The following is a 6,031-nucleotide window of genomic DNA, read 5'->3' on the forward strand; positions in this document are numbered from 1 at the left end:
TTGAAATATATTTCCCGCCACTCCCAAGAATGGCTCGTGGTGGGTTGCAAATTGCCCCCACTAAAACCCCAATGAAATCCTATTAAAACAATATGGAACATAAGTACAATAAAACCAAACAGGCAAAACCATGGTGGTATTATTCAATTCTCCAATCCCCCCAGACACGTATCTAAATAAGGGAATAGGGAGGTGGCCACGCAAGGCCCAACGCTGCTTAGCACCGTGGGGAGGGGGAGGGGGTCCCAATCAGATCTTCCTCCTATGGAGGGTGGACTCTATGGCATTATACCCCACTCAAGTCCCTGTCCTCCCCAGGCTTCATCCCCAAATCTCCAATAGTTTCTGTTGGGTGGCAAATCTGATGAGTTGGCCCAAAGGTACATCATGCAACACGCTCCAATTCTCATAAATGCTCCCCCCCCCCCAAATCCAACACTGATGTGATCAGATTGTGAGTGGGTGGTCAGGAAGGGCTACATCAGTGCTTGACTCTTGTGGTCCTTTCTTGCCCACCCAGGGAAATGCAAATCGCCACTTTGGGACTGGGAAACAAATTTCTTCCAGGCCAGAATAGCCAGAGATTTCTTTTTTTTTTGGGGGGGGGGGGTTTGAGGTATCATCTGGTCATGGAATGGGGGTCACAGTAGGCGGGCAGGTAGTTTCCTGCATTCTGCAGGGGGTTGGACTAGATGGCTCTGGGGTTCTCTTCCAACTCTATGATTCTCTGATAAGTAAGAGTTTGTAACTGAGACTTCTTGAGTCAATTGTTAATTTTTCTCTGAGCGGCATCTCCCCCTTACACAATGTGGTCTTGGGATAAGCAGCACTGAAGCATTCCCCTAGGATACTAGAGCTGCAGGTTGGGAAACACCTGGAGATTTTGGGGGTTGGGGTCTGAGGAGGTTTGAGGAGGGAAGGGACTTCAATCAATGGAGCATAATACTCTTTCACAGCAGCCTATTTCTCCATGGGAAGCTCTCCATCCACTCCCTGAAAGCTGGAAGCTCTAGAGCAGGGGTAGTCAAACTGCGGCCCTCCAGATGTCCATGGACTACAATTCCCATGAGCCCCTGCAAACGCTGGCAGGGGCTCATGGGAATTGTAGTCCATGGACATCTGGAGGACCACAGGTTTGACTACCCCTGTTATTGCTTGGGCAACCTCCACTAGCAGGATAATCCTTTTCCCCATGCATGGAAAGCGTCACTTCCCGATTTCTCGAGCTTAAATAGCTGAAAAGGCACAAGAACAGGACAAGACATTTTTTCTCTGATCAGTTGGTAACCCTCATTGTTACTCCTCACACACTGCCCTTTTCTTTGAGGATCTGTTTCTTCCATGGACTGACAATAAGCACATGAAGCTTCCATGGTATACTTGTGAGCTCTAGATCAGGGGTAGTCAACCTGTGGTCCTCCAGATGTCCATGGACTACAATTCCCATGAGCCCCTGCCAGCATTTGCTGGCAGGGGCTCATGGGAATTGTAGTCCATGGACATCTGGAGGACCACAGGTTGACTACCCCTGATCTAGATCTTGGTCACAATCAACAGGACAAGTAGCTGTCAGGCCTTGTGAGTCAGCATCCCAGAAACATCTGTCCAAGAATAAACGTGGCTATAGCAGCAGCAGCAATTAGGATACCGGGACATGTAAGCTGAAATGAGTGGAGAAAAAAATGTTCTGAGCAAGCCTGTTTAAAATAGGGGGGGGGGGGAGAGAGAGAGCTTCCTATGTTCTATGTATAACTCTGGGATTATTTATTTAAATACCAGTTAGGGAGGTTCCAGGATAGAAGCGGCTATTTTAATGCAAATATTTATCTTCGCATCGAAATGTACAGACTGAATTTCTCGTGTTTTCTGAGCCCTGAAAAACCAACATTGTAATAAAACTGCAACATTAAACACAAAGTCTCATTAAATGCCACAGCATGTGTAAGAGCCAGTTTGGTGTAGTCGTTAGGAGTGCGGACTTCTAATCTGGCAAGCCGGGTTTGATTCTGCCCTCCCCCACATGCAGCCAGCTGGGTCACCTTGGGCTCGTCATGGCACTGATAAAGCTCTTCTGACAGAGGAGTGCTATCAGGGCTCTCTCAGCCTCCCCTCCCTCACAGGGTGTCTGTTGTGGGGAGAGGAAAGGGAAGGCGATCGTAAGCCATTTTGAGACTCCTTTGGGTAGAGAAAAGCGGCATATAAGAACCAACCCTTCTTCAGTAATCTCAGGGCTCTCTCAGCCTCCCCTCCCTCACAGGGTGTCTGTTGTGGGGAGAGGGAAGGGAAGGGAAGGCGAATGTAAGCCGTTTTGAGACTCCTTTGGGTAGAGAAAAGTGGCATATAAGAACCAACTCTTCTTCTTCTTCTAAGCTAACCTTATAAGGCTATTTGTTTTTAAGGTAGACTCAGGTGAGTAGCTGTGCTGGCCTGAAGCAGCAGGACAAAGCCTGAGACCAGGTTTTATATAAACTGCCAAAACCTTTACGACCAACTAAGTTTTATTCAAGGTATACGTTTTGGTACCTGACAAAGCGTGCGCGCACATAAAAGCTTATACCTTGAATAATACTTGGTTGGAGGCAGAAGTGCCACTGGACTCAAACTTTGACCTGCCGTTAGCGTTCTGCACAGGATTCGTCCTCTTAAAGCAATACAGATTTAACGACAGTGGGTCTTTTCTGGACTTTAAATTCCATGTCTTCAACTTAGGCATGTGTTGAATTGTATTAATTTGCTGGTTAATGTTTGTAGGCTAGCAGGCTACAGTGGAATCTAGATGTACAGCAACCCCAGGGGCATTTCAGATCTCCCCCCTCCTCCTTGCCTTGCTTTTTCAAACTTTTTCAAACTTTCATTTCCACTGATTCTAGCATAGTCCTCAGAAGCAAGGAAACAGAGGGTGTGGCTCCCTTTGCTTGCTTTCATATCACAAACCCTCCAGTTCTAGGCCAAGGACTTGTCCAGCAAGCGAAGAACAAGCGATGAGAAGACCCAGAGAGCAAGCTTATCCTTGTGCCGAACAAAACTGTTATGTAGTGTCAAGGAACATTTCACACGATGAACTCTGGCACCAGAGCGGATCCGAATAAGCCAGCGGAAAACAAGTTCACAGCAAAACAGGAGTGTTTTGCAAGGGAGCGTGTGGCATCGATGATCCCTCGTCACTGCTGCAGTGCGGGAGCATTTCCCCTCTTTGCTCCTGTCTAGACATTGGCCCCCTGGCAGGCCAGAGATACTAGTAGATTGTGGATCTGACCTGGCTAGCCCAGTCTTGGAACAGGATCGTCCCTTGTTAGAACTGGAATGGGAGACTAACAAGAAAATCCAGGTTTGAAATGCAAAGGCATGCCATGGCAAACCACCCCTGCTTAATCCTTCCCCTGGAAAACGTGCAGGGTTGCCGTGAAGATAGATCCAGGTGCGAGGGCCGCATTGGTCTGAAGCAGCAGGACAAGGTTGGCGTCCGGGCGACTGTGGCCCTAAACCAGTAAAACTCAGAAAGTAAAACTCGTGTGGAGGCTTCAGTCTGCATGTCGAACCTCATCCAAATCTCTGTGTGGAATCACTGACAGTGGTGCTGTCAATGTCTGACCCTTGGGGTGACACCCTGCCATGTTTTCATGGCAGACTCAATGCGGGGTGGTTTGCCAGTGCTTTCCCCAGTCATTACCGTTTACCCCCCAGCAAGCTGGGTACTCATTTTACTGACCTCAGAAGGATGGAAGGCTGAGTCAACCTTGAGCCGGCTTCTGGGATTGAACTCCCAGCCTCATGGGCAGAGCTTCAGATAGCATGTCGGCTGCCTTACCACTCTGCGCCACAAGAGGCTCATTCATTATTGTATATAAACTGTTTTTTTTTCTGGGGTTTCTCAGTTCAGTTCTGCCTCTTGCCCCACCATGCCAATTTCGCTCTTTTTCACTGATCCAGACACACAGACGCTTTATCTTGATGTACCCCACAAGGCCGTTGTGTAGATGGGCTGCTTGCCCTGTTGGGACCCCTGTGAAAGGTTTGTTCGACCCCCAAAGAGGTCCTGACCCCCAGTTTGAGAACCACTGCCATAGAGTTAGTGAGATAGACAGGGATACTGACCACTCACCTTTGATCTCACTGACCTGTTCCTAGAAGGCAGTTTCCTGTTCCTGTTTCCTGGTCTCTCTTCCTCTTCTCCATCTCTCAAGCTTGCCACACGATGGAACGGAGATGCCTCAAGCATCTCTCTCCATCCAGCGATTTAGACTACAATAGAAACCTCTTTGAGCCTCTTGTGGCGCAGAGTGGTAAGGCAGCCGCCTGAAAGCTTTGCCCATGAGGTTGGGAGTTCGATCCCAGCAGCCGGCTCAAGGTTGACTCAGCCTTCCATCCTTCCGAGGTCGGTAAAATGAGTACCCAGCTTGCTGCTGGGGGGTAAACGGTCATGACTGGGGAAGGCACTGGCAAACCACCCCGTATTGAGTCTGCCATGAAAACGCTAGAGGGCGTCACCCCAAGGGTCAGACATGACTCGGTGCTTGCACAGGGGATACCTTTACCTTTACCTTTAGAAACCTCTTTACCTCTAAGTATGTACGGTCTCTAATAAATAGTTTTCTATTAGTTTAGTACCATGTTGGTGAGCATGTCTTTTTTGTTGTTTTCTGACCACATGCTCTCTGCCCCCAGGCTTGCCTCTGGATATTAAGGCCTTACCAATGCTTCATGTCCTTCAAATCCTACATTCTGGAATTAAATCTCAGTGGTTTCTCACTGGGTACTCCTCTGGGTACCTGTGCACCTGTGATTCCAGCTTCCTGAACATACTCCTCTGAATATGAACACCACAGTTGGATGCAAGAGGAACAAGGACTAACCACAGAGTTGCCCGCTCCAGTCCGAGAAATTCATGAAGATGTGGGGGTTTGGGGAGGGACCTTGGAGGAGTATAATGCTAGGCCAATTCTGCAGACATGCAAAATTTCGCTGCAGCACTCTCTCAGCTGCCCGGAAATTTTCTGCCTTCACACTAAAGTCGGGGTCCTCAGGCGCAGAATGCCGACATCAGAGGCCATCATGCCGTTTTTTGAAGTTGGGAAAAACCACAAACTGTCTCCCCCAAGCAAAAAACCCCACAAGACAATGTGATTTTGTGCTAGTGCACTTCCACCCTTCTCCCACTGAATTCCTGCCTTTGTGTAAAATTGAAAGACAACCCTAGTTATATACAATAACCAAAAATGTATATTTGATGGAATTCTGGGCATGCTCAGAGACACTCTTGTGTCCAGCAGCTTCCACTAGAACAGCCATCTCCCCCCCCCCCCCGAATGCATTAATTAACAGTTACTTTGTTATTATCAGTCAATAATATCAATGTTAGAATTAGTTCTATGTAATGTTTCATGTATAGTTTCTTCAATTCCATGTAAACCGCCCTGCGCCTTCGGGGAGAGCAGTATATAAATGTGGAAAATAAATAGATAAATAAATAAATAAATCTGAGCACACACCAAGGACCAGATGATATGATTCCTTCCCTTTTCTTTCCCTTGACCAAGGTCGAATTTTCTAGCAATTAATGACATCAACAGTGACAAAAAAAAAGAGAGACGATATTTCATGTGGTCGGTTCATGTTCAAGCCAATTTAAGAGGCGGATTTGCCCAAGCCCACCGACGACAGCGCATTATCTGACCTGTGCCCCTTCCCCCATAGACCAGCCCCCTCCCCATAGACCCTTTAGGATCCCCCTCTCACATTTCCCCACCTGAAGCCCCCTCCAAATGCGCCAGGGTCTCCCAGGGGAGCCTCTGGCCCCAGGTGAGCATGGTTGAGCTCGACAGAAGCCAGAGGGCTACAACACCCCCCTCCCCCCCAAACGATGCCGCTTGGCCCCGCAGCCAGGGGGGGGGGGTCCCTGCCTCTTCAAGAGACCCAACCTCTGCTCGCTCCCCCGCTCGCTCGCTGTCGTCGGGAAGCCCACCCTGGCGGCGCTTCGCCCGCTGACTCCGGAGCGCGCCGCTAAGTTTCGCTTTCTATTCTCGCCGTCGCC

This window comes from Paroedura picta, chromosome 5 (genome assembly GCF_049243985.1).
Source record: "Paroedura picta isolate Pp20150507F chromosome 5, Ppicta_v3.0, whole genome shotgun sequence".
Taxonomy (NCBI): domain Eukaryota; kingdom Metazoa; phylum Chordata; class Lepidosauria; order Squamata; family Gekkonidae; genus Paroedura; species Paroedura picta.